Source organism: Balaenoptera physalus, assembly GCF_965194825.1.
Source record: "Balaenoptera physalus genome assembly, chromosome: 3".
Taxonomy (NCBI): Eukaryota; Metazoa; Chordata; class Mammalia; order Artiodactyla; family Balaenopteridae; genus Balaenoptera; species Balaenoptera physalus.
Genome location: NC_138890.1, coordinates 74,309,588 through 74,321,986, shown reverse-complemented (window position 1 = coordinate 74,321,986; position 12,399 = coordinate 74,309,588). Strand labels below are relative to the sequence as shown.

The 12,399-nt window shown below is 42.0% G+C and overlaps 1 protein-coding gene across 1 annotated transcript in view; it reads right to left on the bottom strand.

The window, feature by feature from the left end:
- Positions 1-12,399, bottom strand: part of ZNF608 (zinc finger protein 608) — a 101,169-nt gene that overhangs the window by 19,792 nt on the left and 68,978 nt on the right. The window lies entirely within an intron of this gene.

The following is a 12,399-nucleotide window of genomic DNA, read 5'->3' as shown; positions in this document are numbered from 1 at the left end:
GTCACTGGGGACCCTCCCTGTTCTCACCTGGAGGTGGCCATGGCCAGCAGGCAGCATGGGAGGTAATTCACACCCTCTGGTAAGTGAAGCCACATAATTATGGCTCAGGTTCAGAATGTAATAGAAAAAAAATAATAAACTGAAGGATTAAGTCTAATCAAGCTCAGTCTGCAGTCAATTTTACTTCAAGGACTGGACAAGGGAAGAAGAAAGACTCAGAGTGACTGGGGATGGAACGGACCAGCCTAAACGCCTAGAGAGATGGCTCTGGAGACAGACCCACCAGGCTCAAAGCCCACTTCGTAGCTGCTTCATCCTGAACTACACCTCTCAGAGCCTCAGTTTCCCCATCTACAGAGTAGGAATAATATGAATATCAAAGAAGGTGTAATTTGTGGAAAGCAATTAACAGGATACTGACACAAAATAGTCACTCAGCAAATGAACTCTGGCTTCCTCACCTCTGGACTCTTCCTGTATCTGAGGTCCACCCACTGAAGAATGGAGGGAGATGCCAACGTACTAAGGATCCCCCACGGGGAAATACAGCCAGCAGCAAGCAAGGCCTCCTGCGTTGCTTCCAGCGGAAGCAACCTTAGATATGGGCATCTGTACTAATTATCCTTTATTCCTGGTGACCCCGCTTATTGAACATGTGGTGTATCTATCTATCACTGAGAATTTTAGGGGCTGCAAATTCCAATACTAAGGACTTTTATTATTTGATAAACAACAAGGTCCTACTGTATAGCACAGAGAACTATATTCAATATGCTATGATAAATCACAATGGAAAAGAATATTTAAAAAAGAATGTATATATAGATGTAAACCAAATCACTTTGCTGTATAGCAGAAATTAACACAACACTGTAAATCAACTATACTTCAATGTTTTAAAAAAGAACTTTTATTACTTCTATACCTACCACCAGTTTCAACCAATAAAGAGTCACCCTTCCTACCACATCCACTGTCTAAAGCAAACGTTTCCTCATTTCAGCACTCAATAGTAAAGCCACTGAGAAATACAGTTCTAAATCCCTGAAGCCTCCTCTCTGAACTTGGGGTAAGGAAACCTCACATCAAGATTTCAGGAACAGCGAACCGAACACCCGACATCTGTCTAAGTTACCAAAAAGCAAATTTCAAGGTCCCCAATACCTCGACAACAGAAACGAGACGAGACGGGGGCGATGCAGATAGAGCTTAAATGCAAACTCATCTTTCCGACCCCAGCTGAGCAGACCAGTTTTCATGACAATGGTCAGAGGCTGCCTTCCCACCCTCCCCCATCCCACATTCCAAAGTTCTTATCTTTCGGGGAAGAAAACAGCCCCACAGAGTTACAAGTATTTCAATAACGTGCTTAGAGACCAGCTCTTTTCTGTAAACAAGCCTAATGAAGCGTGACTAACGGCGCTCTCTCCCAGAGCAGAGCGCAGGGAAAAGGGCCTTTGTTAGCACTTACTGGAGCAAGTCATCGTTTTGCTGGAGCAGAACAAAACTTAGCTGGTTATTGATTGACCAGCCTCGCTCGGTGCCACTGCTTGGCTGTCTGCTTCTATATACCGCGTGTATAAATACATGTGTTTACGTGGACCCAGAGGTGCTCTCTACACACTCCCGCATACACAGTCACACGCAGCCATCTCGGCTAACTTTGGGTGACATTTCTCTGCAAACCAAGATGAAGGATTCAAGGCATCTAACTGAAACCTAATTCCTCTCTGATACCTGTATCTCTTCTAGCCCTTGATATTACCTAACGTTTCTCTCCATGCTGTCAGTACCACCGACCTCAATTCCAGAGCCTGTAAACCGACACTCCCCAAGGACACTTCATTAGTTTCCAAAGTCATATGATTACATCCTAGGGGTGATTGGCTTTTGCTTTTTAATAAATTCCAAACTGCCAGTGCTTCCTTCCCCAATTCACCTACTGGTTCTGAAATTTAGCTCCACATGATAAATGCTAAATAAATATCCCATGACGACTTGAATTCTCTTCTTCAATTAAAGTTTGCCTTAAATGGTATTAATACATGCAACAATGATGTTAGCAGGAATATTTGAAGTTGACCTGGACTTCTTTTTTGGACCGACAAGAATTCGAGTCAAAACTTGCTTTCCTTGCAACTCTGAGCACAAATTTCCATATAAATTATTGACTGCACTTTGGCCTCATCTGAAACATTAGCCCCGCAGGCTGATAAGTTCTGACCCCAGGTGGCACATCAAGCCTCTGAGAAGAGGCTGGACCGTTGGAGCTTTGCACTGGGGACTAAGGCGTGAGAGCCAATCCATCAAACGCTCTGACAGCTTTTACAGCCTCTGAGCATTAGGCCCAAGTCAACCTCCAAGACTCCCATTGTTCACATGATTCTCTTCTTCTAAGGTCTGATGAAGTTAGGGTTAAGTCCAAGGCTTCAGCAAGAGAGCAAGGCTATTGTTAGTAACTCAGTCTTTATCGACTCTGACCTGCAGGGCAGCCAGCTTGAAGTCTTTTCCAGAAAGTAATGCACTGTTAATTGCTGCTCATCATCAGGGTGTGTTTTATACGCCTCTTTCCAGGGAAAGAAGACCTGACTCAACATTTCAGCGTCCTTCCAGCTTGCCTTGTAATTCTCCCAAGAGTGAACACACACACACACACACACACACGACCAAAATCTGATCTGTACCCACCACAGACCCTGAATCGCTAATTCTAATACCAACACAAACACGGAATGTTTGGTGGGACAATGCTACCACTTGGCAGTTGGCATATGGGACATTAAGTATTTTTTTTCATGACAAATATCTGTGGGGATTAGTACCCAGGGCAGGAAAATGCTTGATAGAGAAATGAGGTAGAAACATATTATTTCCTTCTGATGTCCTTTGCTTAAAATAACTAAAGACCTTTTTCAGCTGAAACGGGGAAGTTAGATTTGTGAGCAGCTAACAACAGACTGGATGGCCTCAGGGTGAGGGTACAAAATTCCACTCAGGTTTCCTTTGAGGAATGTAGCACTCTAAAGGGGTTGCAGAATTAGTGGTCCAAAGGCTTTCTCATTTTCTTTGAAAGAAAAACCAGGCAGACCATGTGTTTCTTATCCAAACGGGCCTCCCAGTGGAGGGGGAGGGGGAGGGGGAGGGGGAGAGGGGAGGGGAGGGGGAGGGAGAGGTGGGAGCCTGGGAAAGGGCAAGCACTTAAGGGACCAGGACGGTCCCTTAAGTGCAGTGGGTGCCCAGACCAGGCATGCCACACAGCAAAGTCCCCCCAAACCTGCTGAAACTGCTGACCAACAGCCTTGGTGCCAAGGAGAAAATCACATGTTGACATTGTAGAAATCACATTCCTTGGATACAGAAAAACGGAAAATCCAAATGGCTTGGTGTTTCACTTAGCTTTTGATTTAGAGGTTTTGGGTCACAAAATCCTATAACGTTTAGCCACGAGATAGATTACGCTATTTTATTTAGTATATACTGGTATATGAATTAGTACACAGAAATTAGTGCATGTTTTTCCAAGCGAGTGAACAGAAAACCATTTTTCATTGTGTGTCTGATAGTATACTGACTCCAAGGTATGTGAATGTTAATACTAGATTTGATAAGCTTTCCCAAGAGGTGATAGTTAAGAGAACAAAATCTCTTGGTGCCACAGGTTACATTTTCTGGTGCCATTCAGTTCAACTCAACTTTAATATTAAAGAAAATTAGAATTTTCTAACTCAACCGAGAATACAATCGTCAAAGCACATTAAACTCGTAAGTATCATGGGCTACCAGGGCCCCCAAATTTTTTTTTTGTAAAGTACTCAAGACAAAACTGCACGTGTAGCCTGTTCTTACATAAAAGGTCTTCCTTGGGTAGTCCTTTGTCTCACCACCCAAAAATAAGCTAGGAAAAGATTCAGAGAAAAATCAACTAAAATATTCAAGTAGCTGCTATATATAAAAACAGACTATAAAGTGTAAGTCTTGAGTCAATAAGATTAAAGCTGCAAGGGGGCCAAATTGATTACTAAAATGTTTAAGCCTCTAGACACAATGAACTCGAGATTTGCTACTGAATCTTGGTATAGTTGAATTTGGAGTCTCTTCTGAAGCTTCAAAGATGGCAATCCAAAACTAATAAAAGCAGCATTATTTTACACAACAGGCAGTTAACATTTGTGTTACTGTCCCCAGGGCGTGAAGACAGAAAATAAATATAAGAACATTGATTGAGTGCTTTACTACGTGTAGGTCACAAGAAGAAGTGCTTTTACACAGATTACCTCATTTATTTCTCAGTGCTTACATGCCAGGTTCTTTTATTATTACTATTTTACTGGTGAGCAAATTAACAATAAGAAAGCTTAACTGACTGACTTGCCCCCAGTCAGAGATTTGAACACAGGCAGGCGTGGCATCTGTACCATGCTCCTAAATGCATTGTACAAGTTTACATAAACATTAAGTTTATTAACAACACGATTTCATGAAGAAACTACGCATGCATGGACGGGAACCCACAAGGTTACAGCCATGTACGTGCTGATGGGTGGTGAGATTGGAGGTCTGTGCATGCGTCTCGTCCCAGCTCCACGTGAGACACCACATTGGAAGCTTGAAGTGAACCATGGTGAGAATATATACCACAGAAAACAGCAAACACTACACATCAGGGCTCCCCTCCTCCCAGCTCCCACCTCCCACCCCAGAGCCAGTGGTTAACTATCTACCAGCATACCAATGCTTAAAACCCTTAATTTGTTGAACTACTCTTCTCTCCTATAATGTGCCGTGTCAGAGAAAACAGTGGTCTGGGAAAAGCACAGAATCTGGAAACGCTTCTCTATTCAACTTATGTTTAACTGCTTAGAAGGTATTATCCATAGCATAAAACTAAGGGATGATTCTAGAACTCACTATAGACTACAGTTCTAACTTCTTAGGATTTTAGTTGTTGTTTCAAAGGTGTCACAATTCACACCCGCAGACTTCTGCTTCTGTTTAAGCGTTCACGTCTCATCAGTCATCAAGTCATGCCTATTTTGACTCCTAACTTACTCCCGACTGCATCCCCTCCTCTTCATCCATACCACTGGCCAGTCAGGCCTTGGTTTACCTTTCCACTCACCACTGCCTCTCCCCTGCCTCACACCTCAAAGTGCCTTTAAACTTCCCTGGCACACAAGAGGTCACTTCATGCTTTGCTCCTACCTTTTGCCTGGAGAACCTGGACCGGCCTTAATCTTTGGAATCTGAGTTCAGGTGCCTGAACTAGGAGGCCCTGAGGCTGCCTGACTGCATCCGTGGATATTTCTATCACAGAACTTACCGTAATATTCAGGATGCCCGATTTTTACCTGCCAACCTCTCAGACTAAGCACCATCTCTTTCAAAGTGCCTGGCAAAGAGCAGGTACTCAGTAAGTGGGTTTTTCTTTTAAGGCAAGTGAAACATTAAAATGAATAAAAGCATAAAAGAACCCTCCTACACTGTTGGTGGGAATGTAAGTTGGTGCAGCCACTGTGGAAAACAGTATGGAGGTTCCTCAGAAAACTAAACATAGAATTACCATATGATCCAGCAATCCCACGCCTGGGCATATATCCAGACAAAATTCTAATTCAAAAAGATACATGCACCCCTATGTTGACAGCAGCACTATTCACAATAGCCAAGACATGAAAACAACCTAAATGTCCATCGACAGATGAATGGATAAAGAAGATGTGGTATATATACAATGGAATACTATTCATAAAAGAGAATGAAATAACGCCACTTGCAGCAACATGGATGCAACTAGAGATAATTATACTAAGTGAAGTAAGTCAGAAAGACAAATAAATACCACATGATATCACTTATATATAGAATCTAAAATATGACACAAATGAACCTATCTACGAAACAGAAACAGACTCACAGACATAGAGAACAGACTTGTGGTTGCCAAGGGGGAGAGGGTTCGGGGAAGGATGGAGTGGAAGGTTGCAGTTAGCAGATGTAAGCTATTATATATAGAATGGATAAACAACAAGGTCCTACTGTATAGCACAGGGAAGTATATTCAATATGCTATGATAAACCACAATGAAAAAGAATATTTAAAAAAGAATGTATATATATAACAATCACTTTGCTGTACAGCAGAAATTAACACAACACTGAAAATCACCTATACTTCAATAAAAAAATGAATAAAGGCATAAAGGAACCCCCGTATTATAATTATGTACACAAATTAAAATATAAAAGCAAAAACCGTGAAGCTGAGCGTTATTCATCACCCGATTCTGATATTTCCTAAGTGAAGGAGCCCATCTTGGTTGATTCTTTCCATTTTCAAAGTAACTTGATGATAATATAGATGTAAACAATTTGGCTTTATTTACCTTCTATTTTTTATTAGAAATTTTTGTGAACTAAGTATAAGTACCCTTATAAGTTAAAGAAACCAGGAACCTTCCTCTGGGATTTCAAGAGCCACCCACTTTTATTGAACTATTACAAAAGCAACTGATGAGGTACATTTGTTGCTCACATGATGCAGACGTACACAGACCGTAACCCACCCAGCCCTGGCAGATCTGGACCGCTGGCCTCTCCCCCTGCTCCTTCCAATTTAACGAACAGTCAGATCCAACAAATCTCCTCCCAATACCCTGCCACTGGTTCTTCTCCCAGACTCTGGGCCCCAAAGAGAGATTTGTCATTGCTTAAATAAATTTTACAGATGTAATAGAGGTAATAAAGAAAACAGAGCTTTTATAAAACAAAGTTGACAGAGCAGAAAACTCTCTCTCCATAATGGGACGTACACTGGTGCGTCCAAGGCGGCTTGTGTGTACCAAAGGGAAATAGACAATGAAGCTTAGGAAGCATGAAATGACAGCCTCCTTTGCCTTTCAGGGAACGTAAATTTTATTTGCTGAATGTAAATCTTAAAGCCATGGTTTTCAATCTGCACGTGTGATCACCAGAAATTGATTTCAAGGAGATAATACAATTATTTAACTTACTGCTTAGCAGTGCAAATCCCGGGTTACACATTCATGATCATTACTAGCAAAAGACTCAGGTGATGTTCTGAGTGATGTTTTCCAGGTGTGATCCTTGTTGGCACAGATGAGGTCACCTGCCCTTTGATTAGGGTTATTGGAAGTGGGACAGGCACCACTTGTCCTCAACAAGTGGCCTGTGACTTCTGATACGGACTTTCTTGGTGCCAACTGAAATGCAGAATGATGATTTTCTTTCCCGGTGTGCTTTTGGTTATCTCATGTTCTCCCAATAATACAAATAGTTTCTTTTAAAATGTCACATCTTGGGACCTCCCTCGTGGCGCAATTTAAGACTCCGTACTCCCAATGCAGGGGGCCTGGGTTGGATCCCTAGTCCAGGAACTAGATCCCACATGCATGCCACAACTAAAAGGTCGCATGCCACAACTGAGGAGCCAGCGAGCCGCAATAAGGAGGCTGCCTGCCGCAACTAAGACCCAATGCAACCAAATAAATAAATATTCAAATTAAAAAAAAAAAAAGTCACATCTTTAGGCTATTAGGAATCATGTGCCTGGCTTCTCCTACAAGGAGAATCATGTGCCTGGCTTCTCCAACCACTTCCATATTCTTGCCTTCACAATACAGTAAAGGCACTTCCCCCGCCCCCAGAAGACTGGTAACTCATTTTGACTAGTCTCTTCACAACTCAAATGATCAAAACACAAATTGGGTTTGCTGTGTGTGTTTTAATCTGCTCATCAAATTACAGTATTTAATGTTTAATTCTAGTTAATTAAAGTAGCCTAATTTTATGTGAAGGCATATTTTTAAATATAAGTCTGGTAAATATACGTAAATCATGGTGTGCAGGCAAATATTCTACAAAATAGAACTAAAAAAAAAAAAAATTTTTTTTTTAAATTGCTATTCTAAAGTAAAATGGCCATAACAGCCACAATAGAAATGCCAGTCATCGACACATGAGTTAATACAGTCAAGGTAGATGCAGAGGGTATCCTGGGGAGAGAGGATGATAGACATGTAAACTCTCATTTACTTAATGTATTCAATTAGCAATTCAACTGAGAGTAAAAAGTGAATTGCCTGATCCCTGAGTGCATGAGTTATTTAAGATCAATCCTTCAAGATCACTTCTACTTAGGGTGCGTTCATGATCCCAGATGAAAGAAACTAAAAAAAGAAATTTACTGACATGGGTTTGGGGGCAATAAATATTTACCCATGAAGCACTGTTCCCAATGACACTGCTTCCACACCTCTTCCTGTAGTTTACGTTCCACATGACCCACAGGAAAGCTGTCTCTGACAAGCAGTCAAAATGGCCTCCTGGGGACGAGTGTTTGTCCACTGCGGATCCCGAGATACACAAGTTCCCTGACCATCGCATCTCCCTCCTCTCACGGTCACCCGTGTTGGAAGGTCTTGCTGTCAAGACACCTGCTAGCCTGATGCGGCTGTCAGAAAGGACACACTGCCAACATTAACACTGCTCTTGGCAACTGTAAGAGAACCTACAAGTCCAAGGGTCTTCCTGTCTTCTAGATGGAATCTCACATTTTAGAGAACATGCTGGCAGACGACTGAAGAACACTCCTGTCTTTGCCTAGAACAAATATTACAATGCTGGGGAGTAGACTTTTGTGCGTCTGTTAATTTAACAAGTGCATTTCATACTGAATATGTTTCAGGCACCATTCAAAATGTCTTACGGATATTTACTCATTTAATCCTCCTAACAACCCAGTGTGTGTTAGGGGAGGGAGGGCATAAGGCATACTATATTTATCTCCATTTTACCAATGATAGACTGGGGCATGAAGCAGGCAGTAAGGTACTGCCCAAGGTCACACAGGCAGTAAGCTGTGGAACTGGGACTTGGAACCCAGGGGGTCTGGCTCCAGCCTGTGACAACGACCCAGTAACCCCACGGACACTGAGACAAAGAGGATGAACGTACCCTCCAGGCCCTCGATTCAAGGGGTTTGCCCTTTGCCCTAGTTCGTTTTACACAATAAGCTTCATCATATCATGTCCTGAATTCCCATAAAATAAACAAATCAAAAAATCATGTAATTTTCAAGCACAGAAGAATCTTGAAGATCACTCTCCTTACAGAGAAGGAAATTGAGGCCCAGAGGTGTTAAATGTCTGGTCCCAGGCCCCAGGGCTAAGGAGGAGAGAGCCAAAACCAAACTGGGTCTCCGACTTCCTTCTCTTCCAGTGATCCTCTGTGCCCACACACAAGCACCGAAGGTGAGTGGCAACCAGGATACCAGTCGACGGGCTCTCAGTGCTTCTCCAATGAGCAAGGGGTCCCTTCAGAGCCCATCACACAGCTGAGGGGTCTGACCACCAGCCAGGAGCCGTTGCAGAATTCTGCTCCAGTGAGACTAACACACATCCAAAAGATTAGAAGTTGCTTTGGAGGAGAGGGGTCACCAAGAAAAGGCTTCTTTGAGATCTGGGCAAAGAAAGAGCCAGAGCAGTGAACAATAAAACCAAAGTCCTGTGGTACGTAACACGGGAACGAGGGACTCCCCTGTTCATTTAATCAAGCCTAAACACACACACACACACACACACACACACACACACACACACACACGCGTTACCTGCTGATGGAATGATATCAAAAATAACATTACAAAATAGAGTTTATCTAAACTTGCACCGAGAACCCTTTGTTCTACTTGCTTCATTTTATCACAAGGCTCAAAAGTAGCCAATGATGGCTGAAAGGCCAGGGCTGCATCCCCAGGCGTTCTCCGTCTTTGCTTTGGGAGATGAGGCATTCTCAGGATGGCAATAAGTCACCACACCTTCCTGGCCTATGGAGATGGTACATGGGCAAGTCAACTGGCAAGAATGGGTAGACAACACACAATACTTAAACCAAATGGAGTGTTAGTTACAGTAAATTCCATAGGCTTTCCTGAATGTTAAAAATCAAGATTTCCACGCCAATGTTCAGAGCAGCACTACTCACAACAGCCAGGATATAGAAGCAACCCAAGTGCCCATCATTACTTAGCCATAAAAAAGAACAAAATTCTGCCATTTGCAGCAACATGGATGGACCTAGAGAATACTACGCTTAGTGAAATAAGGCAGGCGGAGAAAGACAAATGCTGTGTGATATCACTTATATGTGGAATCTAAAAAATAATACAAATGAATGTATATGCAAAACAGAAACAGACTCACAGATACAGAAAACTAGTGGTTACTAAAGGGGAGGGGGCAAGCAAGATAGGGGTACGGGATTAAGAGACACCAACTACTACATATAAAAATAGACATGCAACAAGGATATATTGTATAACACAGGGAATTAGAGCCATTAACTTGTAATAACTTTTAATGGAGTATACCCTGTAAAAATACTGACTCACTATGCTATCCACTTGAAACTAATATATTATTATAAAGCGACTATACTTCAGTTAAAAACAAAAAGGAATCAAGGTTCCAATTTTGGAGGAAACACAGGGCATGTTTCTGAGCCTGGGTTCCTGGTTGGAATACAGAGAAATATGTCAATCTCTTCACACACGCGCACACACGCATGCACACACGCACACCCTAGAAGATGGAATATGGGTTTCAAACCCAGGCTTATCAGACTCTAATGTTTTCCCAAACTCGCAGGATGATACAGATCCACCTGAGTGCTTATTAAAAATGCTGATTCTTACCTCTACTCGTGCTCCAAGTATGTGAGGTGATTCTCAGCAGAGAAGCTAACCTAACAGACTTTAAAGAAAAATGTTCATCATACAAAATAAGATATACATAAACCATGTTGAGTTTTACCAGGAAAGAAATGGGGAATAATGATTTTGATTAATTACTTTCTGACATTCTGAGGTAGGAGGTATTATTCTATTCCTTTGGGGAAAGCCACCAAGGAGCCTGGAATGAGGCTGAGAACTTTTTATCTGCCTGAGCCCTTTGACAGGAGTATTAATACAACAGCTTAACTCGATTTAAAGCAAGAATTATTTCGCCATCCACACTAATCTCTTCTGGCAAGAGGCGGAATTCTGCTACGGCCACTCACAAAAGATGATGGAGCCCAGAGGTCCTTTCTTCATGGAGGGGAATTCCCTCGATGACTATTGGGGTGCTCTGAATATTGGGGTGCAAACCTTGATTTTTAATGTTAAAAATATTAATATAATCTCACTTATTAAGATAAAATGATGCGCTAAAGCACTGGAAATTCTCACACTGGAGAAGCCATCTATTTTCTTTTACTGGAAAGGATCTATAATTAGGAGTGTCCATTTTATGCTAACATCTTAGCCTCAGATATTAACATCTTGATGTGCTATATAATTGTGTGCTCTTTTACCAGAGGTCAAATAAGTAGACAGGTCACTGTGCAGATAAAATCAATTGTAGCTTAGAGGCAACACCAATAGCACTGTTATAGGCAGGATGCCTCTGCCAGAGATACAGGCTTACCTGAGGGTAGATGTGGCTGAGGGCAGCTTCTAACTCCACCTACTCACCGTACCTTAGAGTTAACCAGTACGCTTCTCACTAAGTTTAGCAAAGCCCTTTTGTTTTAAAAGGATGAGAGGGAGAGATAAAGAGGAAGAGAGAGAGAGAGGGAGAAGAATAGAGTTGAAAAGAAAGGAAGAAAAGAAAAGAGAAAAGCAGCAAACAAGCTTGTCTTTTCTACAGTGCTCCACACAGAAACCTCTTGTGAGGTCTTCAAAAATAACAATTCAGCAAAAAGTGACAGAAGAGCAACCACTGAGGCAACTCTTATACGTCCTTTTCAAAAAGCTGCTTTCAGTGAATCAATTTGCAACGTTGTTTCAGTTATTCTCAGAGAGAAAACTTTCTCCCCCCTCCTCTTCTCCTTTGGAAATTTGGTAACCATAGTTTCTGTATCCTGCTGAGACTTGATATGCAGAGCTGCATTCTACCTGCTATTAAGCTGCTGATAGCAGTGTTTCTGTTGCAATTTATGAGCAACCTCAGTTGAAGGCAGAGAGTATTGTACACACTATATTTTCCCAGCTGGAGACCTCCGTGAATGGAAAGCAAAAACATGAATACACACGCACTGTGGGCTTGAGGGAATAAAAAGGCAGGGAAAAAAAGTCAGCAGGCTAAAATCAGGTGGGTGGTCCTGATTATAAACCAAGTAGATAATAAAATATTCAAAGGAAGCTCCAACTAAATGGTCAGGAAACAAAGATACACAATATAAAGCAAAGCCCAGAAAAGTCTTTTTTTTTTTCTGCCTGTATGTCTACCGCTCAATTCTCAGATTGGTGACGTGCCAAGACTCACCTGACCACCTGGGGTTTTCAAATAACTTGCCATAACCAAAGGGTCATGCGAAACCACGGAAACAAATCCCATTCCA